Source organism: Coturnix japonica, unplaced genomic scaffold (assembly GCF_054131305.1).
Source record: "Coturnix japonica strain WE unplaced genomic scaffold, WE-NBRP24 Scf070, whole genome shotgun sequence".
Lineage (NCBI taxonomy): Eukaryota > Metazoa > Chordata > Aves > Galliformes > Phasianidae > Coturnix > Coturnix japonica.
Genome location: NW_028188973.1, coordinates 108151 through 135372, shown reverse-complemented (window position 1 = coordinate 135372; position 27222 = coordinate 108151). Strand labels below are relative to the sequence as shown.

At 35.8% G+C, this 27222-nt stretch overlaps 1 protein-coding gene and 1 long non-coding RNA gene across 6 annotated transcripts in view; one reads left to right on the top strand and one right to left on the bottom strand.

Annotated features, from left to right (window-relative positions):
- Positions 1-20404, top strand: part of LOC116653013 (uncharacterized) — a 50638-nt gene extending 30234 nt beyond the window's left edge. Inside the window, exon 3 of the long non-coding RNA XR_014941294.1 lies at positions 19350-20404. This is a non-coding gene — a long non-coding RNA (uncharacterized LOC116653013). The remainder of the gene's footprint in view (positions 1-19349) is intronic.
- The window catches only part of LOC146751615 (phosphoglucomutase-like protein 5), a 63498-nt gene that overhangs the window by 31119 nt on the left and 5157 nt on the right, over positions 1-27222 (bottom strand). Inside the window, exons 1-4 of one of the 5 annotated variants that reach the window (XR_014941290.1) lie at positions 26457-26566; positions 26289-26354; positions 24659-24769; positions 23854-24054 (exon numbers count right to left, since the gene is read on the bottom strand). The exons of 1 other annotated variant lie outside the window; for it this stretch is intronic. The gene's annotated coding sequence lies outside the window, so the exon portion shown is untranslated. 3 more of the 5 variants (XR_014941289.1, XR_014941288.1, XM_085533901.1) reach the window with 3 other exon arrangements.

Genomic DNA, 27222 nt, shown 5'->3' with positions numbered 1-27222 from the left:
GAATGGAAAGGATAAAGGAAGGGAAAGTATAAAAGAAAGGAAGCAAAGGTAAGTATAAAGGAAGGGAAAGGAAGGGAATAGAAAAGAAAGGAAAGGTAGATATAATGGAAAGGAAAGCAATGTATAAGGGAAAGTCAATGTATGTAGAATTGAAAGGATAGGGAAGTATATAAAAAAGGAAAGGCATGGTTAATTAAAATAAAAAAAAAGGAATGGAAAGGAAGGTCTAAAGGAAAATGCTACAGAACAGAAAGGGAATGTAGGTATAATGCAAAGGGAAGGGAATTATAAAAGAAGGGAATTTATAAAAGAAAGGAAAGCAAAGGTAAGTATGAAAGGAAAGGAAAGTATAAATGAAAGGAGAGGCTAAGTTTAAAAATAGGAATTGAAATGAAAGTGTAAAGGAAAGCGGAAAGTATACAGAAAAGGAAAGTATAACGGAAAGGAAAGTATAAAAGAATGGAAAGCAAAGGTAAGTATATTGGAAAGGATAAGAAAGTATAAATGAAAGAAATGGGTAAGTTTAAAAATAGGAATGGAAAGGAAAGTATAAGGGAATGGAAAGTATAAAGGAAGGGAAAGTATAAAAGAAAGGAAGCAAAAATAAGTATAAAGGAAGGGAATAGAAAAGAAAGGAAAGGTAGATATAATGGAAAGGAAAGCAAAGTATAATGGAAAGTCAATGTATGTAGAATTGTAAGGATAGGGAAGTATATAAAAAAGGAAAGGCAAGGTTAATTTTTAAAAAAAAAAAAGGTATGGAAAGGAAGGTCTAAAGGAAAATTTTACAGAACAGAAAGGGAATGTAGGTATAATGCAAAGGGAAGGGAATTATTAAAGAAGAGAATTTATAAAAGGAAGGAAAGCAAAGGTAAGTATGAAAGGAAAGGAAAGTATAAATGAAAGGAAAGTCTAAGTTTAAAAATAGGAATTGAAATGAAAGTGTAAAGGAAAAGGAAGTATACAGAAAGGGAAAGTATAAAAGAAAAGAAAGCAAGGGTAAGTATATTGGAAAGGATAAGAAAGTATAAATGAAAGGAATGGGTAAGTTTAAAAATAGGAATGGAAAGGAAAGTATAAGGGAATGGAAAGTATAAAGGAAGGGAAAGTATAAAAGAAAGGAAGCAAAGGTAAGTATAAAGGATGGGAAAGGAAGGGAATAGAAAAGAAAGGAAAGGTAGATATAATGGAAAGGAAAGCAATGTATAAGGGAAAGTCAATGTATGTAGAATTGTAAGGATAGGGAAGTATATAAAAAAGGAAAGGCAAGGTTAATTAAAATTAAAAAAAAGGAATGGAAAGGAAGGTCTAAAGGAAAATGCTACAGAACAGAAAGGGAATGTAGGTATAATGAAAAGGGAAGGGAATTATAAAAGAAGAGAATTTATAAAAGAAAGGAAAGCAAATGTAAGTATGAAAGGAAAGGAAAGGAAAGTATAAATGAAAGGAGAGGCTAAGTTTAAAAATAGGAATTGAAATGAAAGTGTAAAGGAAAGGAAAGTATACAGAAAAGGAAAGTATAAAGGAAAGGAAAGTCTAAAGAAAAGGAAAGTATATAGGAAGGGAAAGTATAAAAGAAAGGAAAGCAAAGGTAAGTATAAAGGATGGGAAAGGAAGGGAATAGAAAAGAAAAGAAAGGTAGATATAATGGAAAGGAACGCAATGTATGAAGGAAAGTCACTGTATGTAGAATTGTAAGGATAGGGAAGTATATAAAAAAGGAAAGGAAATGTTAATTTAAAAAAAAAAAAAAAAGGAATGGAAAGGAAGGTCTAAAGGAAAATGTTACAGAACAGAAAGGGAATGTAGGTATAATGCAAAGGGAAGGGAATTATTAAAGAAGGGCATTTATAAATGAAAGGAAAGCAAAGGTAAGTATGAAAGGAAAGGAAAGCAAAGTATAAATGACAGGAGAGGCTAAGTTTAAAAATAGGAATTGAAATGAAAGTGTAAAGGAAAGCGGAAAGTATACAGAAAAGGAAAGTATAAATGAAAAGAGAGGCTAAGTTTAAAAATAGGAATTGAAATGAAAGTGTAAAGGAAAAGAAAGTATACAGAAAGGGAAAGGGAAAGTATAAAAGAAAGGAAAGCAAGGGTAAGTATATTGGAAAGGATAAGAAAGTATAAATGAAAGGAATGGGTAAGTTTAAAAATAGGAATGGAAAGGAAAGTATATGGGAATGGAAAGTATAAAGGAAGGGAAAGTATAAAAGAAAGGAAGCAAAGGTAAGTATAAAGGAAGGGAAAGGAAGGGAATAGAAAAGAAAGGAAAAGTAGATATAATGGAAAGGAAAGCAATGAATAAGGGAAAGTCAATGTATGTAGAATTGTAAGGATAGGGAAGTATATAAAAAAGGAAAGGCAAGGTTAATAAAAATAAAATAAAAGGAATGGAGAGGAAGGTCTAAAGGAAAATGTTACAGAACAGAAAGGGAATGTAGGTATAATGAAAATGGAAGGGAATTATAAAAGAAGGGAATTTATAAAAGAAAGGAAAGCAAAGGTAAGTATGAAAGGAAAGGAAAGGAAGTTATAAATGAAAGGAGAGGCTAAGTTTAAAAATAGGAATTGAAATGAAAGTGTAAAGGAAAGGAAAGTATACAGAAAAGGAAATTATAAAGGAAAGGAAAGTATAAAGAAAAGGAAAGTATATAGGAAGGGAAAGTATAAAAGAAAGGAAAGCAAAAGTAAGTATATAGGAAAAGATAAGAAAGTATAAATGAAAGGAATGGTTAAGTTTAAAAATAGGAATGGAAACGAAAGTATAAGGGAATGGAAAGTATAAAGGAAGGGAAAGTATAAAAGAAAGGAAGCAAAGGTAAGTATAAAGGAAGGGAAAGGAAGGGAATAGAAAAGAAAGGAAAGGTAGATATAATGGAAAGGAAAGCAATGTATGAGGGAAAGTAAATGTATGTAGAATTGAAAGGATAGGGAAGTATATAAAAAAGGAAAGGCAAAGTTAATTAAAATAAAAAAAAAGGAATGGAAAGGATAGGTCTAAAGGAAAATGCTACAGAACAGAAAGGGAATGTAGGTATAATGCAAAGGGAAGGGAATTATAAAAGAAGGGAATTTATAAAAGAAAGGAAAGCAAAGGTAAGTATGAAAGGAAAGGAAAGGAAAGTATAAATGAAAGGAGAGGCTAAGTTTAAAAATAGGAATTGAAATGAAAGTGTAAAGGAAAGCGGAAAGTATACAGAAAAGGAAAGTATAACGGAAAGGAAAGTATAAAAGAATGGAAAGCAAAGCTAAGTATATTGGAAAGGATAAGAAAGTATAAATGAAAGGAATGGGTAAGTTTAAAAATAGGAATGGAAAGGAAAGTATAAGGGAATGGAAAGTATAAAGGAAGGGAAAGTATAAAAAAAAGGAAGCAAAGGTAAGTATAAAGGAAGGGAAAAGAAGGGAATAGAAAAGAAAGGAAAGGTAGATATAATGGAAAGGAAAGCAAAGTATAATGGAAAGTCAATGTATGTAGAATTGTAAGGATAGGGAAGTATATAAAAAAGGAAAGGAAAAGTTAATTTAAAAAAAAAAAAAAAGTTATGGAAAGGAAGGTATAAAGGAAAATGTTACAGAACAGAAAGGGAATGTAGGTATAATGCAAAGGGAAGGGAATTATTAAAGAAGGGCATTTATAAAAGAAAGGAAAGCAAAGGTAAGTATGAAAGGAAAGGAAAGTATAAATGAGAGGAAAGGCTAAGTTTAAAAATAGGAATTGAAATGAAAGTGTAAAGGAAAAGAAAGTATACATAAAAGGAAAGTATAAAAGAAAGGAAAGCAAGGGTAAGTATATTGGAAAGGATAAGAAAGTATAAATGAAAGGAATGGGTAAGTTTAAAAATAGGAATGGAAAGGAAAGTATAAGGGAATGGAAAGGATAAAGGAAGGGAAAGTATAAAAGAAAGGAAGCAAAGGTAAGTATAAAGGATGGGAAAGGAAGGGAATAGAAAAGAAAGGAAAGGTAGATATAATGGAAAGGAAAGCAAAGTATAAAGGAAAGTCAATGTATGTAGAATTGTAAGGAAAGGGAAGTATATAAAAAAGGAAAGGCAAGGTTAATTTAAAAAAATAAAAAAGGAATGGAAAGGAAGGTCTAAAGGAAAATGTTACAGAACAGAAAGGGAAGGTAGGTATAATGCTAAGGGAAGGGAATTATAAAAGAAGGGAATTTATAAAAGAAAGGAAAGCAAAGGTAAGTATGAAAGGAAAGGAAAGGAAAGTATAAATGAAAGGAGAGGCTAAGTTTAAAAATAGGAATTGAAATGAAAGTGTAAAGGAAAGGAAAGTATACAGAAAAGGAAAGTATAAAGGAAAGGAAAGTCTAAAGAAAAGGAAAGTATATAGGAAGGGAAAGTATAAAAGAAAGGAAAGCAAAGGTAAGTATAAAGGATGGGAAAGGAAGGGAATAGAAAAGAAAAGAAAGGTAGATATAATGGAAAGGAACGCAATGTATGAAGGAAAGTCACTGTATGTAGAATTGTAAGGATAGGGAAGTATATAAAAAAGGAAAGGAAATGTTAATTTAAAAAAAAAAAAAAAAGGAATGGAAAGGAAGGTCTAAAGGAAAATGTTACAGAACAGAAAGGGAATGTAGGTATAATGCAAAGGGAAGGGAATTATTAAAGAAGGGCATTTATAAATGAAAGGAAAGCAAAGGTAAGTATGAAAGGAAAGGAAAGCAAAGTATAAATGACAGGAGAGGCTAAGTTTAAAAATAGGAATTGAAATGAAAGTGTAAAGGAAAGCGGAAAGTATACAGAAAAGGAAAGTATAAATGAAAAGAGAGGCTAAGTTTAAAAATAGGAATTGAAATGAAAGTGTAAAGGAAAAGAAAGTATACAGAAAGGGAAAGGGAAAGTATAAAAGAAAGGAAAGCAAGGGTAAGTATATTGGAAAGGATAAGAAAGTATAAATGAAAGGAATGGGTAAGTTTAAAAATAGGAATGGAAAGGAAAGTATATGGGAATGGAAAGTATAAAGGAAGGGAAAGTATAAAAGAAAGGAAGCAAAGGTAAGTATAAAGGAAGGGAAAGGAAGGGAATAGAAAAGAAAGGAAAAGTAGATATAATGGAAAGGAAAGCAATGAATAAGGGAAAGTCAATGTATGTAGAATTGTAAGGATAGGGAAGTATATAAAAAAGGAAAGGCAAGGTTAATAAAAATAAAATAAAAGGAATGGAGAGGAAGGTCTAAAGGAAAATGTTACAGAACAGAAAGGGAATGTAGGTATAATGAAAATGGAAGGGAATTATAAAAGAAGGGAATTTATAAAAGAAAGGAAAGCAAAGGTAAGTATGAAAGGAAAGGAAAGGAAGTTATAAATGAAAGGAGAGGCTAAGTTTAAAAATAGGAATTGAAATGAAAGTGTAAAGGAAAGGAAAGTATACAGAAAAGGAAATTATAAAGGAAAGGAAAGTATAAAGAAAAGGAAAGTATATAGGAAGGGAAAGTATAAAAGAAAGGAAAGCAAAAGTAAGTATATAGGAAAAGATAAGAAAGTATAAATGAAAGGAATGGTTAAGTTTAAAAATAGGAATGGAAACGAAAGTATAAGGGAATGGAAAGTATAAAGGAAGGGAAAGTATAAAAGAAAGGAAGCAAAGGTAAGTATAAAGGAAGGGAAAGGAAGGGAATAGAAAAGAAAGGAAAGGTAGATATAATGGAAAGGAAAGCAATGTATGAGGGAAAGTAAATGTATGTAGAATTGAAAGGATAGGGAAGTATATAAAAAAGGAAAGGCAAAGTTAATTAAAATAAAAAAAAAGGAATGGAAAGGATAGGTCTAAAGGAAAATGCTACAGAACAGAAAGGGAATGTAGGTATAATGCAAAGGGAAGGGAATTATAAAAGAAGGGAATTTATAAAAGAAAGGAAAGCAAAGGTAAGTATGAAAGGAAAGGAAAGGAAAGTATAAATGAAAGGAGAGGCTAAGTTTAAAAATAGGAATTGAAATGAAAGTGTAAAGGAAAGCGGAAAGTATACAGAAAAGGAAAGTATAACGGAAAGGAAAGTATAAAAGAATGGAAAGCAAAGCTAAGTATATTGGAAAGGATAAGAAAGTATAAATGAAAGGAATGGGTAAGTTTAAAAATAGGAATGGAAAGGAAAGTATAAGGGAATGGAAAGTATAAAGGAAGGGAAAGTATAAAAAAAAGGAAGCAAAGGTAAGTATAAAGGAAGGGAAAAGAAGGGAATAGAAAAGAAAGGAAAGGTAGATATAATGGAAAGGAAAGCAAAGTATAATGGAAAGTCAATGTATGTAGAATTGTAAGGATAGGGAAGTATATAAAAAAGGAAAGGAAAAGTTAATTTAAAAAAAAAAAAAAAGTTATGGAAAGGAAGGTATAAAGGAAAATGTTACAGAACAGAAAGGGAATGTAGGTATAATGCAAAGGGAAGGGAATTATTAAAGAAGGGCATTTATAAAAGAAAGGAAAGCAAAGGTAAGTATGAAAGGAAAGGAAAGTATAAATGAGAGGAAAGGCTAAGTTTAAAAATAGGAATTGAAATGAAAGTGTAAAGGAAAAGAAAGTATACATAAAAGGAAAGTATAAAAGAAAGGAAAGCAAGGGTAAGTATATTGGAAAGGATAAGAAAGTATAAATGAAAGGAATGGGTAAGTTTAAAAATAGGAATGGAAAGGAAAGTATAAGGGAATGGAAAGGATAAAGGAAGGGAAAGTATAAAAGAAAGGAAGCAAAGGTAAGTATAAAGGATGGGAAAGGAAGGGAATAGAAAAGAAAGGAAAGGTAGATATAATGGAAAGGAAAGCAAAGTATAAAGGAAAGTCAATGTATGTAGAATTGTAAGGAAAGGGAAGTATATAAAAAAGGAAAGGCAAGGTTAATTTAAAAAAATAAAAAAGGAATGGAAAGGAAGGTCTAAAGGAAAATGTTACAGAACAGAAAGGGAAGGTAGGTATAATGCTAAGGGAAGGGAATTATAAAAGAAGGGAATTTATAAAAGAAAGGAAAGCAAAGGTAAGTATGAAAGGAAAGGAAAGGAAAGTATAAATGAAAAGAGAGGCTAAGTTTAAAAATAGGAATTGAAATGAAAGTGTAAAGGAAAGGAAAGTATACAGAAAAGGAAAGAATAAATGAAAGGAAAGTATAAAGAAAAGGAAAGTATATAGGAAGGGAAAGTATAAAAGAAAGGAAAGCAAAGGTAAGTATATTGGAAAGGATAAGTACGTATAAATGAAAGGAATGGGGAAGTTTAAAAATAGGAATGGAAAGGACAGTATAAGGGAATGGAAAGTATAAAGGAAGGGAAAGTATAAAAGAAAGGAAGCAAAGGTAAGTATAAAGGAAGGGAAAGGAAGGGAATAGAAAAGAAAGGAAAGGAAGATATAATGGAAAGGAAAGCAATGTATGAGGGAAAGTAAATGTATGTAGAATTGAAAGGATAGGGAAGTATATAAAAAAGGAAAGGAAAGGTTAAATTAAAAAAAAAAAAAAGGTATGGAAAGGAAAGTCTAAAGGATAATGTTACAGAACAGAAAGGGAATGTAGGTATAATGCAAAGGGAAGGGAATTATTAAAGAAGGGCATTTATAAAAGAAAGGAAAGCAAAGGTAAGTATGAAAGGAAAGGAAAGTATAAATGAGAGGAAAGGCTAAGTTTAAAAATAGGAATTGAAATGAAAGTGTAAAGGAAAAGAAAGTATACAGAAAAGGAAAGTATAAAAGAAAGGAAAGCAAGGGTAAGTATATTGGAAATGATAAGAAAGTATAAATGAAAGGAATGGGTAAGTTTAAAAATAGGAATGGAAAGGAAAGTATAAGGGAATGGAAAGGATAAAGGAAGGGAAAGTATAAAAGAAAGGAAGCAAAGGTAAGTATAAAGGATGGGAAAGGAAGGGAATAGAAAAGAAAGGAAAGGTAGATATAATGGAAAGGAAAGCAATGTATAAGGGAAAGTCAATGTATGTAGAATTGTAAGGATAGGGTAGTATATGAAAAAGGAAAGGCAAGGTTAATAAAAATAAAATAAAAGGAATGGAAAGGAAGGTCTAAAGGAAAATGCTACAGAACAGAAAGGGAATGTAGGTATAATGAAAAGGGAAGGGAATTATAAAAGAAGAGAATTTATAAAAGAAAGGAAAGCAAAGGTAAGTATGAAAGGAAAGGAAAGGAAAGGAAAGGAAAGTATAAATGAAAAGAGAGGCTAAGTTTAAAAATAGGAATTGAAATGAAAGTGTAAAGGAAAGGGGAAAGTATACAGAAAAGGAAAGTATAACGGAAAGGAAAGTATAAAAGAATGGAAAGCAAAGGTAAGTATATTGGAAAGGATAAGAAAGTATAAATGAAAGGAATGGGTAAGTTTAAAAATAGGAATGGAAAGGAAAGTATAAGGGAATGGAAAGTATAAAGGAAGGGAAAGTATAAAAGAAAGGAAGCAAAGGTAAGTATAAAGGAAGGGAAAAGAAGGGAATAGAAAAGAAAGGAAAGGTAGATATAATGGAAAGGAAAGCAAAGTATAATGGAAAGTCAATGTATGTAGAATTGTAAGGATAGGGAAGTATATAAAAAGGAAAGGAAAAGTTAATTTAAAAAAAAAAAAAAGGTATGGAAAGGAAGGTCTAAAGGAAAATGTTACAGAACAGAAAGGGAATGTAGGTATAATGCAAAGGGAAGGGAATTATTAAAGAAGGGCATTTATAAAAGAAAGGAAAGCAAAGGTAAGTATGAAAGGAAAGGAAAGTATAAATGAGAGGAAAGGCTAAGTTTAAAAATAGGAATTGAAATGAACGTGTAAAGGAAAAGAAAGTATACAGAAAAGGAAAGTATAAAAGAAAGGAAAGCAAGGGTAAGTATATTGGAAATGATAAGAAAGTATAAATGAAAGGAATGGGTAAGTTTAAAAATAGGAATGGAAAGGAAAGTATAAGGGAATGGAAAGGATAAAGGAAGGGAAAGTATAAAAGAAAGGAAGCAAAGGTAAGTATAAAGGATGGGAAAGGAAGGGAATAGAAAAGAAAGGAAAGGTAGATATAATGGAAAGGAAAGCAATGTATAAGGGAAAGTCAATGTATGTAGAATTGTAAGGATAGGGAAGTATATGAAAAAGGAAAGGCAAGGTTAATTAAAATAAAATAAAAGGAATGGAAAGGAAGGTCTAAAGGAAAATGCTACAGAACAGAAAGGGAATGTAGGTATAATGAAAAGGGAAGGGAATTATAAAAGAAGAGAATTTATAAAAGAAAGGAAAGCAAAGGTAAGTATGAAAGGAAAGGAAAGGAAAGTATAAATAAAAGGAGAGGCTAAGTTTAAAAATAGGAATTGAAATGAAAGTGTAAAGGAAAGGGGAAAGTATACAGAAAAGGAAAGTATAAAGGAAAGGAAAGTATAAAGAAAAGGAAAGTATATAGGAAGGGAAAGTATAAAAGAAAGGAAAGCAAAAGTAAGTATATTGGAAAGGATAAGAAAGTATAAATGAAAGGAATGGTTAAGTTTAAAAATAGGAATGGAAAGGAAAGTATAAGGGAATGGAAAGTATAAAGGAAGGGAAAGTATAAAAGAAAGGAAGCAAAGGTAAGTATAAAGGAAGGGAAAGGAAGGGAATAGAAAAGAAAGGAAAGGTAGATATAATGGAAAGGAAAGCAATGTATGAGGGAAAGTAAATGTATGTAGAATTGAAAGGATAGGGAAGTATATAAAAAAGGAAAGGCATGGTTAATTAAAATAAAAAAAAAGGAATGGAAAGGAAGGTCTAAAGGAAAATGCTACAGAACAGAAAGGGAATGTAGGTATAATGCAAAGGGAAGGGAATTATAAAAGAAGGGAATTTATAAAAGAAAGGAAAGCAAAGCTAAGTATGAAAGGAAAGGAAAGTATAAATGAAAGGAGAGGCTAAGTTTAAAAATAGGAATTGAAATGAAAGTGTAAAGGAAAGCGGAAAGTATACAGAAAAGGAAAGTATAACGGAAAGGAAAGTATAAAAGAATGGAAAGCAAAGGTAAGTATATTGGAAAGGATAAGAAAGTATAAATGAAAGAAATGGGTAAGTTTAAAAATAGGAATGGAAAGGAAAGTATAAGGGAATGGAAAGTATAAAGGAAGGGAAAGTATAAAAGAAAGGAAGCAAAAATAAGTATAAAGGAAGGGAATAGAAAAGAAAGGAAAGGTAGATATAATGGAAAGGAAAGCAAAGTATAATGGAAAGTCAATGTATGTAGAATTGTAAGGATAGGGAAGTATATAAAAAAGGAAAGGCAAGGTTAATTTTTAAAAAAAAAAAAGGTATGGAAAGGAAGGTCTAAAGGAAAATGTTACAGAACAGAAAGGGAATGTAGGTATAATGCAAAGGGAAGGGAATTATTAAAGAAGAGAATTTATAAAAGGAAGGAAAGCAAAGGTAAGTATGAAAGGAAAGGAAAGTATAAATGAAAGGAAAGTCTAAGTTTAAAAATAGGAATTGAAATGAAAGTGTAAAGGAAAAGGAAGTATACAGAAAGGGAAAGTATAAAAGAAAAGAAAGCAAGGGTAAGTATATTGGAAAGGATAAGAAAGTATAAATGAAAGGAATGGGTAAGTTTAAAAATAGGAATGGAAAGGAAAGTATAAGGGAATGGAAAGTATAAAGGAAGGGAAAGTATAAAAGAAAGGAAGCAAAGGTAAGTATAAAGGATGGGAAAGGAAGGGAATAGAAAAGAAAGGAAAGGTAGATATAATGGAAAGGAAAGCAATGTATAAGGGAAAGTCAATGTATGTAGAATTGTAAGGATAGGGAAGTATATAAAAAAGGAAAGGCAAGGTTAATTAAAATTAAAAAAAAGGAATGGAAAGGAAGGTCTAAAGGAAAATGCTACAGAACAGAAAGGGAATGTAGGTATAATGAAAAGGGAAGGGAATTATAAAAGAAGAGAATTTATAAAAGAAAGGAAAGCAAATGTAAGTATGAAAGGAAAGGAAAGGAAAGTATAAATGAAAGGAGAGGCTAAGTTTAAAAATAGGAATTGAAATGAAAGTGTAAAGGAAAGGAAAGTATACAGAAAAGGAAAGTATAAAGGAAAGGAAAGTCTAAAGAAAAGGAAAGTATATAGGAAGGGAAAGTATAAAAGAAAGGAAAGCAAAGGTAAGTATAAAGGATGGGAAAGGAAGGGAATAGAAAAGAAAAGAAAGGTAGATATAATGGAAAGGAACGCAATGTATGAAGGAAAGTCACTGTATGTAGAATTGTAAGGATAGGGAAGTATATAAAAAAGGAAAGGAAATGTTAATTTAAAAAAAAAAAAAAAGGAATGGAAAGGAAGGTCTAAAGGAAAATGTTACAGAACAGAAAGGGAATGTAGGTATAATGCAAAGGGAAGGGAATTATAAAAGAAGGGAATTTATAAAAGAAAGGAAAGCAAAGGTAAGTATGAAAGGAAAGGAAAGTATAAATGAAAGGAAAGGCTAAGTTTAAAAATAGGAATTGAAATGAAAGTGTAAAGGAAAAGAAAGTACACAGAAAGGGAAATGGAAAGTATAAAAGAAAGGAAAGCAAGGGTAAGTATATTGGAAAGGATAAGACAGTATAAATGAAAGGAATGGGTAAGTTTAAAAATAGGAATGGAAAGGAAAGTATAAGGGAATGGAAAGTATAAAGGAAGGGAAAGTATAAAAGAAAGGAAGCAAAGGTAAGTATAAAGGAAGGGAAAGGAAGGGAATAGAAAAGAAAGGAAAGGTAGATATAATGGAAAGGAAAGCAATATATAATGGAAAGTCAATATATGTAGAATTGTAAGGATAGGGAAGTATATAAAAAAGGAAAGGAAAGGTTAATTTAAAAAAAAAATAAAGGAATGGAAAGAAAGGTCGAAAGGAAAATGTTACAGAACAGAAAGGGAAGGTAGGTATAATGCAAAGGGAAGGGAATTATAAAAGAAGGGAATTTATAATAGAAAGGAAAGCAAAGGTAAGTATGAAAGGAAAGGAAAGTATAAATGAAGGGAGAGGCTAAGTTTAAAAATAGGAATTGAAATGAAAGTGTAAAGGAAAGGAAAGTATACAGAACAGGAAAGTATAAAGGAAAGTATAAAGAAAAGGAAAGTATAAACGAAGGGAAAGTATAAAAGAAAGGAAAGCAAAGGTAAGTATATTGGAAAGGATAAGAAAGTATAAATGAAAGGAATGGGTAAGTTTAAAAATAGGAATGGAAAGGAAAGTATAAGGGAATGGAAAGTTTAAAGGAAGGGAAAGTATAAAAGAAAGGAAGCAAAGGTAAGTATAAAGGAAGGGAAAGGAAGGGAATAGAAAAGAAAGGAAAGGTAGATATAATGGAAAGGAAAGCAAAGTATAATGGAAAGTCAATGTATGTAGAATTGTAAGGATAGAGAAGTATATAAAAAAGGAAAGGAAAGGTTAATTAAAAAAAAAAAAGGAATGGAAAGGAAGGTCTAAAGGAAAATGTTAAAGAACAAAAAGGGAATGTAGGTATAATGCAAAGGGAAGGGAATTATTAAAGAAGGGAATTTATAAAAAAAATGAAAGGAAAGGAAGGTATAAATGAAAGGAAAGGCTAAGTTTAAAAATAGGAATTGAAATGAAAGTATAAGGGAATGGAAAGTATAAAGGAAGGGAAAGTATAAAAGAAAGGAAGCAAAGGTAAGTATAAAGGAACGGAAAGGAAGGGAATAGAAAAGAAAGGAAAGGTAGATATAATGGAAAGGAAAGCAATGTATAAGGGAAAGTCAATGTATGTAGAATTTTAAGGATAGGGAAGTATATAAAAAAGGAAAGGCATGGTTAATTAAAATTAAAAAAAAGGAATGGAAAGGAAGGTCTAAAGGAAAATGCTACAGAACAGAAAGGGAATGTAGGTATAATGAAAAGGGAAGGGAATTATAAAAGATGGGAATTTATAAAAGAAAGGAAAGCAAAGGTAAGTATGAAAGGAAAGGAAAGGAAAGTATAAATGAAAGGAGAGGCTAAGTCTAAAAATAGGAATTGAAATGAAAGTGTAAAGGAAAGGAAAGTATACAGAAAAGGAAAGTATAAAGGAAAGGAAAGTATAAAGAAAAGGAAAGTATATAGGAAGGGAAAGTATAAAAGAAAGTAAAGCAAAAGTAAGTATATTGGAAAGGATAAGAAAGTATAAATGAAAGGAATGGGTAAGTTTAAAAATTGGAATGGAAAGGAAAGTAAAAGGGAATGGAAAGTATAAAGGAAGGGAAAGTATAAAAGAAAGGAAGCAAAGGTAAGTATAAAGGAAAGGAAACGAAAGTATAAATGTAAGGAGAGGCTAAGTTTAAAAATAGGAATTGAAATGAAAGTGTAAAGGAAAGGGGAAAGTATACAGAAAATGAAAGTATAAAGGAAAGGAAAGTATAAATAAAAGGAAAGTATATAGGAAGGGAAAGTATAAAAGAAAGGAAAGCAAAGGTAAGTATAAAGGATGGGAAAGGAAGGGAATAGAAAAGAAAGGAATGGTAGATATAATGGAAAGGAACGCAATGTATAAAGGAAAGTCAATGTATGTAGAATTGTAAGGATAGGGAAGTATATAAAAAAGGAAAGGAAAGGTTAATTTAAAAAAAAAAAAGGAATGGAAAGGAAGGTCTAAAGGAAAATGTTAAAGAACAAAAAGGGAAGGTAGGTATAATGCAAAGGGAAGGGAATTATTAAAGAAGGGAATTTATAAAAGAAAGGAAAGCAAAGGTAAGTATGAAAGGAAAGGAAAGTATAAATGAAAGGAAAGGCTAAGTTTAAAAATAGGAATTGAATTGAAAGTGTAAAGGAAAGGAAAGTATACAGAAAAGAAAAGTATAAAAGAAAGGAAAGTATAAAGAAAAGGAAAGTATATAGGAAGGGAAAGTATAAAAGGAAGGAAAGCAAAGGTAAGTATATTGGAAAGGAGAAGAAAGAATAAATGAAAGGAATGGGTAAGTTTAAAAATAGGAATGGAAAGGAAAGTATAAAGGAATGGAAAGTATAATGGAAGGGAAAGTATAAAAGAAAGGATCAAAGGTAAGTATAAAGGAAGGGAAAGGAAGGGAATAGAAAAGAAAGGAAAGGTAGATATAATGGAAAGGAAAGCAATGTATAAGGGAAAGTCAATGTATGTAGAATTGTAAGGATAGGGAAGTATATAAGTAAGGAAAGGAAAGGTTAATTTAAAAAAAAAAAAAGTAATGGAAAGGAAGGTCTAAAGGAAAATGTTACAGAACCGAAAGGGAATGTAGGTATAATGCAAGGGGAAGGGAATTAAAATAGAAGGGAATTTATAAAAGAAAGGAAACCAAGGTAAGTATGAAAGGAAAGGAAAGGAATGTATAAATGAAAGGAAAGGGTAAGCAATGTATAAAGGAAAGTCAATGTATGTAGAATTGTAAGGATATGGAAGTATATAAAAAAGGAAAGGGGAGGTTAATTTTTAAAAAAAGGAATGGAAAAGAAGGTGTAAAGGAAATTGCTAAGGAACATAAAGGGAAGGTAGGTATAATGCAAAGGAAGGGAATTATAAAAGAAGGGAATTTATAAAAGAAGGAAAGCATAGGAAAGTATGAAAGGAAAGGGAAGGAAAGGGAAGGAAAGGGAAGGAAAGGGAAGGAAAGGGAAGGAAAGGGAAGGAAAGGGAAGGAAAGGGAAGGAAAGGAAAGGAAAGGAAAGGAAAGGAAAGGAAAGGAAAGGAAAGGAAAGGAAAGGAAAGGAAAGGAAAGGAAAGGAAAGGAAAGGAAAGGAAAGGAAAGGAAAGGAAAGGAAAGGAAAGGAAAGGAAAGGAAAGGAAATCAATAAAAAAGAATGAGATAATGGGAAGAAAAATGGGAAGAAAATGAAAATTAAAAAGAAAGCAAGAGAGAAGAAAAATAAAATGAAGATAGGGAATAAAGGGGTAAAGTAAAATAAATAGGGAAAAAAGCAATCATAAAGGGATATAAAAAAATGAGAGCAATAAATAGAGGGAAGGAAAGGGGGAAGAAAATAGAATAAGAACATTAAATATTGAAGAAAAGGAAAAAAGAACAGTAATGGGAGAAGCAAAAGAAAAACTAATAGTGTAAAAGAACCAAAAGCCAAAAAAAAAAAAAATGGAAGGGGGTGGGGGGGGGGAGAGAATGTAAAAGGAAGAGGAAAAGAAGTAAAAATAAATGGGAACCAAAAAAAAGGGGGGGGGGGGGGGGGAAGGGAAGAAACTATGAAATAAATTATCAAGTTTTTAAGACTAGGAAAAAAAGTTAAAAAAGGGGGGGGGGAAGGAAATAGAGAAGAAAAGCAAGAAATAAAAAAGAAGGAGAAATGGGGAGGAAAAATGGAAAGAAAATGAAAATTAAAAAAAGCATGAAAGGAGAAAAATAAAAGGAAGATAGGGAACAAAAAGTTAAAAAAAAAATAAATAGGACAAAAAACGGAAACAGAAAGTGGAGAGTAAAGATAAAAGTGGAAGAAGAAAGAGGGAAGAAAACAGGGAAGAAAATAGACAAGAATGATAATAGGGAAGAAAAAGAATAAAAAAAATGAAAAGAAAAGAAAAGAAAAGAAAAGAAAAGAAAAGAAAAGAAAAGAAAAGAAAAGAAAAGAAAAGAAAAGAAAGAAAAGAAAAGAAGAAAAGAAAAGAAAAGAGAAAAGAAAAAAGAAAAGAAAAGAAAAGAAAAGAAAAGAAAAGAAAAGAAAAGAAAAGAAAAGAAAAGAAAAGAAAAGAAAAGAAAAGAAAAGAAAAGAAAAAGAAAAGGAAATAGAAATAAGAAGGGAAACATAAAGGGGAAGAAAAAAAGAAGGGCAAGAAAAAGGAGGGAAGCAAAGGGGGAAGAGAAAATGAAAATGAAATAGGGAAGAAAAACGAAAAAGAGAACAGAAGTGGGAGAAGCAAAACAGGGTAAGAAGAACCAATAGCAATAGAAAATAGGGGGGGAAATGGAAAAGGAAGAGGAAAAGAAGTAAAGAATATATGGGAACAAAAAAGGGGGGGGAAGAAAATAAGAAAAAAGATATCAAGCTTTTAAAAGTAGGAAGAAAAAACAAAAAAAAAGGAGGAAAAAAGAAAAGAGAGAAGAAAAGCAAGAAATAAAAAGAAGAAGGGGAGGAAAAATGGAAAGAAAATGAAAATTAAAAAGAAAGCAAGAAAGAAGAAAAATTAAATGAAGATAGGGAAGAAAAGAGTAAAGAAAAAGAAATAGGGCAAAAAACCAAAAAACAAAAGGGGAAAGTAAAGATAAAGGGAGAAAAAAGAGGGAAGAAAACAGGGAAGAAAATAGAAGAAAAATGATAATAGGGAAGAAAAAGAATAGAAAAAGGAGAAGAGAAAGAAAATGGGGGAGAAAAAAGAAACAAAGAGGGGAAAAAGGAAAAAAAAAAAAAGCCAAAAGGAAAGAAGGGGAGAAGAAGAAGAAGAAAAGAAAGAAAAATTTAAGAAAAGGAAAAATATAAAGAAAAGGAAGACAAGGAAAGGGAAAAGGAAGGGGAAAGGGAAACATAAAGGGGAAATTAAAAAAAAAAAAGTATAAAGAGGGAAGGAAGAGAAAATGAAAATTAAATAGGGAAGAAAAAGAGAAAGGAGAACAGAAACTGGGGAAGGAAAAGAAAAACAAATAGGGTAAGGAGAACCAAAAGCAAAAGAAAATAGGGGGGGAAATGGGAGAGGAAAAGGAAGAGGAATAGAAAAAAAAGAAAAGAAAGATGAAAAGCAAGAAATAATGAAGAATGTGAAAAGTTTTAAGAAAGTTGCAACGAAAATGAAAATAGAGAAAAAAGCAAGACAGAAGAAGAAAAAATGAAGATAGAGAAGAAGAATTGGAGAAGAATTAAAAAAATATGAAAAGGGGGAGAGAAGGGAAAAGAAGGGAAGGGAAGGGAAGGGAAGGGAAGGGAAGGGAAGGGAAGGGAAGGGAAGGGAAGGGAAGGGAAGGGAAGGGAAGGGAAGGGAAGGGAAGGGAAGGGAAGGGAAGGGAAGGGAAGGGAAGGGAAGGGAAGGGAAGAGAAGGGAAGAGAAGGGAAGAGAAGGGAAGAGAAAAGGAAAATAAAGAAAAGAAAAGGAAAATAAAGAAAAGGAAACGAAAGAGAAAAGAAAAGAAAAGAAAAGAAAAGAAAAGAAAAGAAAAGAAAAGAAAAGAAAAGAAAAGAAAAGAAAAGAAAAGAAAAGAAAAGAAAAGAAAAGAAAAGAGGAAAGAAAAGAAAAGAAAAGAAAAGAAAAGAAAAGAAAAGAAAAGAAAAGAAAAGAAAAGAAAAGAAAAGAAAAGAAAAGAAAAGAAAAGAAAAGAAAAGAGAAAAGAAGAGAAAAGAAGAGAAAAGAGGAAAAGAAGTAGAGAAGAGAAAGAGAAGAAATAGAAAAAAAAAAGAAATAGAAAAAGGCAGAGGAATAGTAAATGAAGAGAGGGGAAAAATGGAAAAAGACAAATAAAAGGATCAGCCATGTTTTGGATTTCTCAGGTGTCCAGGTTTCTCTTTATTTTGGTGTATCTCACTTTGGGACTCATGATGACTTTAGCTGCTGTGACAGTGTCTGACTCTGAAGCGTATCAGGATTACCTTGACTTAAGCTGATCCTGTGCTATGGAAAAGCTGATGACACTCCCACTTTTCTTTGGCAAAGGAAAAAAATTAAAAAATAAATAATAAAAGAAAAAGTAAATCTTACACAGTGTGTCCTGATAAAAACGGTGTTGTTCTGTCAGTTTTGTAGAGCAGACACCAATCATCACCAAACTCCATCCAGACATTGAGCCACTGACCAGCTCTCTCTGGACCCAATCCTACATCCAATTCTTCATTCATAGAAAAGTTCACCAATCAAATTTATATCTTCCCAATGTGGAGAGAAGGATGTTGTGAATTACTGTGCCAAACGCCTTACAGAATCACAGAATCACAGAATGACCTGGGTTGGAAGGAACCTCAAGGATCATGTAGTTCCAACACCGCTGCCTAGCAGGGCCACCAAACATACACATTTACTAGATCAGGTTGCCCAGGGCCCCATTCAACCTGGTCTTGAACACCTCCAAGGACGGGGCATCCACAACTTCCCTGGGCAGCCTGTTCCAGGGCCTAACCACTCTCCTAGTGAAGAACTTCCCCCTAACATCCAACCTAAATCTTCCCTCATTTAACTTAAAACCATTTCCCCATGTACTGCTATTGTCAGCCCTTTCGAAGAGTTTACTCCCCTCCTGGGAGTAAGTTCCCTTCAGGTATTGAAAGGCTGCAATGAGGTCACCCCACAGCCTTCTCTTCTCCAGGATGAACAAGCCCAACTCCCTCAGCCTGTCCTCATAGGGGAGGTGCTCCAGCCCCCTGATCATCTTCGTGGCCCTCCTCTGGACCCTTTCCAAAATCTCCATGTCTTTACAGAAGTCAAGACAGATAGGCATTGGTGACTCTTCCCTTGTCTATTGATGCAGTGATGCAGATGGGGCCTCACAGGAGGGAGACAATCACTTCCCTTCCCCTGCTGGCCACCCCTTTTCTAATTCAGCCCAGGATATGCTTGGCCTTCCAGGCTGCCTAAGAGAACAGAAGCTACGGTCAGATAAGTTGGATTGACCAGAAGCTGCATCAGCAGTGCAAGAACCCTATTCTTTCCATATGCACGGTGTGGCCAGTGCAAGGGAGCTCTTTGGTGGCTGCCTGTGCTGGGAGGGCAACGGACGCTATTCTGCAGCCTTGGTCATCCCTGCTTCATGCTGCCTTCCCCATCCCCATCCCCACAGACCAGGCTGGGATGACTCCTGGATCACAGGCCAAGGTGACCAAAGGACTTGCCTTGCAGCACCTCAATGTGCCAGCCTGCAGAAGGAGCTGACAGGCTGTTCCTGGTGCTGTGGGAGCCTGCAGTCCCCTTGCAGTGTCAGGACTTGGTGCTGTGCCTCCAGATGGGTCACAGAGCCCCAGGCTGCACCCAGGGCACGGCCACAGGGGAGGAGAAGCTCCAGCCACCTTGCCGGGGCTTGTCCTCATCTGCATGTCCTCCTGTGGAACACACAGCTTCCCTCCTGAGCCCATCTCCCCATTCAATCCCCAGGAAGGCCCTCAGAGAAAGCTCTTAGGCACTTACTTATTTAGGTATATAGAAAAATTTATTTATAGATAAAGAAATATTTATTTAGGTAGGCTTATTGGAGTAGGTGGTGGTTTTCTCTTCCACTCCCCAGAACGTTTCTCTGGTAGTTGGAAAGCCAGTGCCCTTCACTTCGGCGTTCCAGTTGCTTTTGCCTCTGCTCAGGGACTTCTTCGACAGGGTCCGCTGCTTTTGTTTTTTGAGGCCTACCTCAGCCCAAGATGCCATGGATGTTGCAGTCACATACGAGCTGGTAGATTCTTCCTCCTGGGACACTGCAGGCTTCGATGGACTGGCTGAGATAAGGAGGTTCTCACAGCGCTTCAACTTCAGGGAGCGGATGTGCAGCTCCAGGTTCTCGCGTGTCTTATTCAGGAACCGAGCCAGATGGCTGGGGAAGTATCTGTGAACCAGCTGGGATTTTGATGCCATGGTGCCAGCTGGGCGGGTGAGGGACATCCCACGCTGCCGCCACATGGACTTCTGCATTAACTCAGGTAAGTAGTGAAGCTTTATCTCCAGGCATTTTCTGGCCATGTGCATGGAGAGCTTCCCAAAGGTTTTATGACCGAGCTGCAGCTTTGAGATGACAGCATGCGCTTTGCTGACGCACTGGCTCCTGGATTTGATGTCAGTCATGCAAAAGCTTGCACAGTCTGTCTGACAGCTGGCATCCTTTATCTTTGATGTGTTGTCTGAGCCAGGAAGCGCTATGGTAGCTGTGGGATGCTGGAGCTCCTGGTCAGCCTTACTGCAGCGCCTCCATGGCTTGCAGTGTTTCTTGGCACCTGTAAAACAGGGAAGGTCACTGAGCCACAGGGGAACAGGAGCTCCAGAGATGCTCTGAGCCAGGCACATCCTTTCTAAATAAAACTATTAAAGTTTAAAAGGAACATTGGTGCTGATATATGTGAACCATGAACAGGGCTCAGCTGCTCCCAGAGGCTCAGCCCAGCCTGGAGATGGATGCTCCTGGACAGGTCTGGGGCATGGGCTGGCCCTCACAGGACCTACCTGGCTTCAGTGCTGCTGCTCGCTGCCACCATTTCCTCCACCGCAAGCACTGTCTGCCGGCCTGCGGACACACGGACATGGCTCAGTCGTGCTCTTGGGTGGTCTCGAAAAACTGCTCCTGACTCCCCCAGCCCCAAATCCCCCAGATGCAAGTCATCCCCACCCTCAAAATATCCCCTACCTGCAGGTTTCCCAGTAAACAGTGACCCCGATGTGATATCAGGACCAGCACAGCGACGCAGAGAGAGACCTCAGCAGGAGCGGGTCAGCTGGACTGACCTGGGATAAAGAAATCACTGATCATTGGAGTGGTGAACTCAGCCGAGGGCAGGATGGGGTAGAGCACATTTGCTGAAGAACAGGCAATTATCGGACCCCTCCTGCATATCCTCACTAAGAGAGAGGTTAAGCATTATGCTGCAAGGGTCTGCTGCATGATGGCATCGTTCAAAGCCAATGGATTTCTGGCTACAGCTGGCACTACTGTAGCCAGAATATAACAACAATATAACAACGGGCTGCAGATGCAATTTGGAAAGCTATAGGACAAGGAGGCTGGGATGCTTCTCCTTGGGACCCATAGACTTGTGGATGTTCAGATTCCTCAGGTGCTCATGAACCTGATCTTTGCTTACAGTGAGGATGTAGATTCCAAAACCCCCTCCTACCAAACCCAAAGTTTGAGGACTGTGTGGTTAGCAGTTTTCAGAGAAGACCAAGGCAAAAAAAGTTGCTGAGTTCCTCATCCTTCTCCTCGTCTGTTGTACAGGCCTGCGTGTGTCACTGACAAGGGGGTTACGCCCTCCTGGATTTTCTTTTTCTGGTTGAGGTACATGTAGAAGAGTTACGTGTTCTTTGTGGCATCCCTTGTGAAGTTCAATTCAAGCAGGGTTTTGGCTTTCCTGAGCCTAATAACAGGCTCTGACTGATCAGGTGGCCTATAGTAGACACCGCTCACAAGGCTCCCTTTCCTGCCTTGGTGTCTTAACTGTCACCCATATGACTTCTTTAGGGACAGCTCTTCACATTCTGTTCTTTCCTGTGTAGGTAGAAATGCCCACTCCTTCCTTCCTCACCTGTGCCTTCTGAACTGCTTGTAGCCACCAATAGGCACACTCCTAACTTGCAGAATAAAACTCTATAATCCAGAGATGGGTTATAAAGCAGGTATGTTTATTCCAGCGCCGGGTGCAAGGGGGATAGCTCCACCAAACTTGCACCCCGAATTGTAAAATCGTGACACAGATATAGGTACATCTAATACAGAGTCAATGATTTCTTGGAATTCTAATACATAGTCAATGATTTCTCAGAATTCTAATACATAGTCAATAGTTCTTGGAATTCTGATACATTTTCAATAGTTCTTTAGCATGCAGACCCCCTCTTGTTCTTATCAGGGGGATGCAACTCCTCTTCTGGTATTTACAATATCTATTCTCCTCCTTGCCTGATGTCGTCCGTGAGGTCTCACTCCTTATCTGCATCCTCCCTGCTCTCCCAGGCCCCTTGTTTCTTTTACTTGTTACCTTTAAGTTTCCTTTACTTATTTCTATAAACTACCTTTAAGTTTCCCTTCCTGGTTTCTGTAAACTACCTTTAACTATCCCCCATTTACCCCCCCTTTATTCCGAATTCCAGCAGAGCATCTGTTTCCTGCTTCACTGTTCACTCCAGTCAAGATAATCATCCCACCAGGTTTTGGTGACAGCAACTATATTGTGGTTTTACAGGAGCACAGTAGCTTCCAGCTCCTCCAGTTTGTTTCCCAAGCTGTGTGCACTGCTGTAGAAGCACTTCAGCTGGGTAGCTGGTCTTCTCACTTCCTTAAAGGATAACTCCTTAATTCCTTTTAGGTATTTCCATTGATTTTCCCCGTTGGCTTCTCCTGTTGCTCCAGCACAGAATCACGGAATCACAGAATCACCAGGACTGGAAAAGACCCATGGGATCGCCCAGTCCAACCATCCACCCATCACCAAGAGTTCTCACTAAACCACGTCCCTCAGTACAACTTCTCCCAGGTCTAATTCCTGAAAACTCAGCATGACAGGAGATAAGATCCAGAGGTACTGTGTTTATTCTGGGGTTTAAGGAGACCTGGAAAACGGCAGTAAGTAAAGAGCAGTGGAGGAAACGGTGCTTTGGAAAGGTGATTTCATGTAGGAGATTTTGGGGAGGGTGCAGAGGTCATCAAATCACTGTGATTTGCCTCTGGAACAGCATCTCTGCTTCCTGCCGGGGAAAACATGCAAATTTGTCACGACGACAGATGCCAAGCACATACCCAGCACACAGCGCTGCTCAAGCACTTTGGTTTTGCAGAGGCTGCTCTTTGTAGATGTCACAGAGTTCTCTGTAGAGCTCACTCCGTGACAGCGGGAACAAACCCGGGCAGAGAAGGAACAAAAGTACCTCCCCTCTCTAACTGCATGGTGCGGTGGCCAGGCCTGGCCCGGCTACGTGTGCTCGGAGAGAGGGGAAAGGAAGGGAGATTGCGATTGGATCTAGGAAGGAAAAATATAAAAAAAAGAACGATCTGAGACCGAACGGCAGTTTAATGAACCCAGTGACACTAAACAATGATGAGAGAGTTTCAACAAGGAGAAAAAAATTAAGTCCCAATCTCATCGGTGGGCTGTGGTAGGGTGGAAGGTACCTCCCCTCCGGTGCTGTCCCCTCCCCCCATGCCCATTTAATGTACCGAAAAGAAAAGCAAAGAGGGGAGGGTAGGGGATCTGGACTATGCTCTCAGCCCCAGGGTTTCCATTCTGGGGTGCTCGTGTGTAAAGCAGGGTGTCAGTCCCTTCCTGTGCAGGATATTCTGTGATTCTTTGATTCTTAACAGTAACACTATCATGAAGTCGTTCTTTTCACCTTGCATTAGTTCCTGGTTTGTGGAAGCTTCTTCAAGCTACCTAATACTTATGACACGATGAATCAGTTCGCCTCTGCTGGTGTCCTGGTTTCAGCTGGACAGAGCTGATTTTCTTCCCAGTGTCTGGTACGATGCTGTTTTGGCTTAAGGAGAAAAACAATGTTGGTAGCACAGCAGTATGTCACTTGTTGCTGAGCAGCACCTCGGACTGTCCTGCCAGCAAGGGGCTGCTGCTGACACAAAGAGCTAGAATGGGACAGAACCAGAACCACTGACCTAAAATGGCCAGAGCGACATTCCATAACATATGAAATCATGTGGAAAAAAACCAAACAGCAGAACTGAGAAGAGAGGCCTGGGGGGACAGCTGCTGTGTGGGGACTGGCTGCACATCTTGCTTTCATTTATAAAACAGATTTGTTACCGGGGATGGTTGCATGCATTTAAAAATCAAAGAACAAGCGTAAAGCTATGCAAGGAAGTTTAATAGCCAATACTAAATACTTTTTATTGTGATTACATGACTGGCATAAACCAACCTCTGGCAGTGTTCAAGAGACACAATATAATATAATTGAAATTAAGCTAACGAATCAAGCAAAATAGGAGAGAGAATGAGTCCCAAAACCGAGAGGCCTACTGTAAAACTCTAGGCAAAACGGCTGAAGGCTCCCACAAACTCCCCTGAACGACAGAACTCAAAAAACGTCAGTCCAGCCTGGGAGTCAGATAATACAGTGTCCAGGTCCCGTGACTTATCTCTGACCGTGATGTTCTCTGGGAGATGTAGTCTTCTTCTGTAAGTTGTATATTCAGTAAAATTATTTGTGCTTTATATGATGTTATGATGTGGAATACCGATAGCAAAATTACAAAATTATTAAACCATGACACTCACATACTGTAATTTATGGCCTCTTTTCCCATACAAAAGAAACAAGTTTCTGCCTATTGGTACTTCTGCAAAGCCAAATGAATTCACTCAGGAGTTTAACTGTCCAGTAGACTGGAAGCAGAAAAAGGAACTACTACAACATGGTGTGTCATTCAGTCCTTCTTATCATAAATACTTGCAGATTTAAGCACAAGACTTCATCCTGTTTATAGTCCAGTGTCAACTGTTTTCATGCTTCTCTGTCACAGTTCCTATGAATACTTCTTTGATGATCTCTTTATTCAGGTTCCTACCTGCAAAGAGAAAAAAGATTAGCTAACTGTATTGTAGAGCGTATTACAAAAATCCATTCCTGCAAGCAGAATCCTGTAAGGTTTCTCACCAGAGAAGATACTTACTCTACCAATGAGTTAAAATAGTACTTTATCAAAACTAAGCTGCAGGAAACCACACTAATTTTATTTACAAAAACAGATTTCAAGAAATACGCAACTCAGCATTATAAGATTTTCAGAAACGAACCTGACTTTGTATGCTTTAATGACATCATCATCTTCACAGTTATTGATTATGTGATCAAATACTCAAAGCATTCCCACGAACGTATTAGCAATTATTTGTTTTTAAAATAATCCCCAGTATGCTTACATAATTTCTGAATACCTGGTATTTTACTTTATTCAACTACAAAGGACAGCACAGCTGCTCTCAGCTGCTTAAAGAAAGTGCAGGGGGTTTTCATGGACAGAGCATGGACTGGAGGTTACTCAGAACATCATAACTGCAGTTACTCTGACTAGTACGGGGTGGCTGCTTCTCACTGGACAGGTAAACTTGACTGCTGCTGAAAGAAAAAGCTCCTTAAAGTTACAGAAAAAGGCACAAAGTTACTCATACCAATTAAAACGAGTCTATTGGTTCTTTTTTCATCTTCTTTCCATTCTACTGCAGTCTCTTCCAGATCATACAGCTCATGGACACCTTGGACTATCACTTGATGAGATTTGCCTTGAATAGATACGAGTCCCTTACCAGAAAAATAACTGTTAGAGTATATAAACAAACCTTTAAAAACAAAATACTTATGGAGAAAAAAAAAACCCCACAACTTTACAAGTACACAGAGCAGGGAAAAACCTCTGACAACTATGCAGAGGTTGATCAAAATAACAATGCAACAGAGTCATCTCTTGTAACAACCATTCTTACAATTAAGAATTATACTTTGCTATACTCTGCCTTCAGCTTCTCAATTATACTTTGCTATACTCTGCCTTCAGCTTCTCATTTGGACGGTTACCTGGAATATTTGTGCAAATTTAAATGTCATCTCCTACCATGCCACTTTGATTGTATGCATGATATATGTCTCTATTAAAGCCTCATCACCTGTCCAAGGTGATGTAAAATAGGCAAAAATGCTGAGTCTGTTCCCACTGAATTCTCATGCTTAACACTTACACTGTCTTGAAACAGAATCTCTGAATAGCAGAGAAAGAACAAATATCTGTGTGGTGAAATGACTAGCAATGGAATTAACAATGGAATACTTTCAAAACTAAGTCCATTAACTCACATGCCAAACGTTGCACTAAAAGAGTTTTCATCACTTGAAAACTGTCAAAAATAGAATGTAAATATTACTCGGATCCCAAAGCTCAGTACAACAGAAGCATACTTCTAATCAGCAGTACAGCTAATGAGTACAACAGACAGCTTGAAGTGCATCAGCACTGCCGGCTTTATGCTGCTGTTGTTCTACTTGTCAAGAAATAAACCTTTCTTCCAGTGAAGTAGAAATAATTACCTTGCTGCCTGTGACACACATATGTTCTCAGGAAACAAATCACAGCACATTTGATTGTTTTCCTTAGACCTTGTCTAATCATACAATCGACTTTTTTATCATTTACTTAGCTTTGTGGTTTAAGGAAAATGAAAGTATATCCTCAAGCATCACCAACGTTCACCTCAGAACTATGCAATGAATTGTACAGGGGGATGAATACACTTATGTGTAAATCACATCTTTAAAACTGCAGTCTGATGTAATCAAAAAATTTTAGGTGGACCATAACTAGCATTGTGCTGCATTGTTACACTCAATTAAGCTTCTGTTTATTATGCCAATAACTGTAATCATGGACAGAAACCTGTAACTACATCCCTAACTAAGGAGCCATCTAGGTGAAATGGATGAGACCTTTCAGAGCAAAGGAGGGGAAAACAACATCACCTCCTTTCACTTATGTCCTGATCATTAATCCTGTCCCACACATGTTTGGGACTGCAAGTCTCCCCTTTCACTACACAGCTAGTAGTACTGTGGTTTGCTTCTCTGTCAGCTACCTTGAGTGGTCTCATTGGCCAGCAGGTATTTAAGTGTCTCTACATGGATCAATGACAAACTGATGTTCTCTCTTTTGTCTGCTCTTTGACCTGTATGTGGCTGACAATACACTGCAGTTTCTTTCCATTTAAAAAGAGGGAAAGCACAAAACAAAGAGGTTGGAAGTTTCAGGCAAACCTTCAGTCTTATGACATCCATGGTACATCCAGTCCTATCTTTCACATTCTTTTCCCACAGAAGATTCTACAAAGAGGAAAAATGTTTTCACAAACAGAACAGCGTAAGATGATTTTCTACAAAAGGACACAATGATTTCGCACTTGACTGCGATGTATTAATATTTACCTGTATAAAGAGATTAAGGTTTTCTTCCTTAATATTTCCTAGGACTTCAAGTGTTACTGTCACTATGTCCTGTAAATGGAAAGACACACAAGACAGACAAGATAGATGCTTAAAAGCAGCATTTAGCACACAACTGCTTATACTCTAAAGGAGTGACAGGCCAGACCCTTTCCCCTTCAATTATTTATTAAAAATCAAAACCACAAAACAGACAAAATACTGTATTTTCTCTCTAAATAAAACACAATCACCAAGATAAAAATGCAATTTAAACTGTAATATGCAAGGATTGTTTTATTGTACAGAGCAAGAGAGAAGATTCTACCCTGACATCAATGAAAGCTGGGTTACATATCTGGAAAAGCAAAGCATTTCACATTCCTAACCTTCTAGCACACATGCGGTTATAGGATTTATATCAAATTTATAGGAAAACCTAATTCACTGTTACAGGTTGATCTGTTGATTTTCTGTGTAAAAACAAAGGGAAGCACTCACAGAATGTGTCTCTCTAACGCCTTAATTAATGCAAAGTTGTGAACAGCAACTCCCCAGTATCTACAAACACTGACATCATTTCGACCTACGGGATAAATACCAGGTGTAAGTATACGGCTCAATTCTCAAATCTCAATTGCTCAATAAAGGCAAATATTGAAAAGAATAGTATTACTTGTCTGTTGTAGTAATGCTCTCCATGTACAAGAACACTGTTTCCAACAACAGAACTCTTAAGCCATATTTGAAAGCAGAACTCAGTATATAC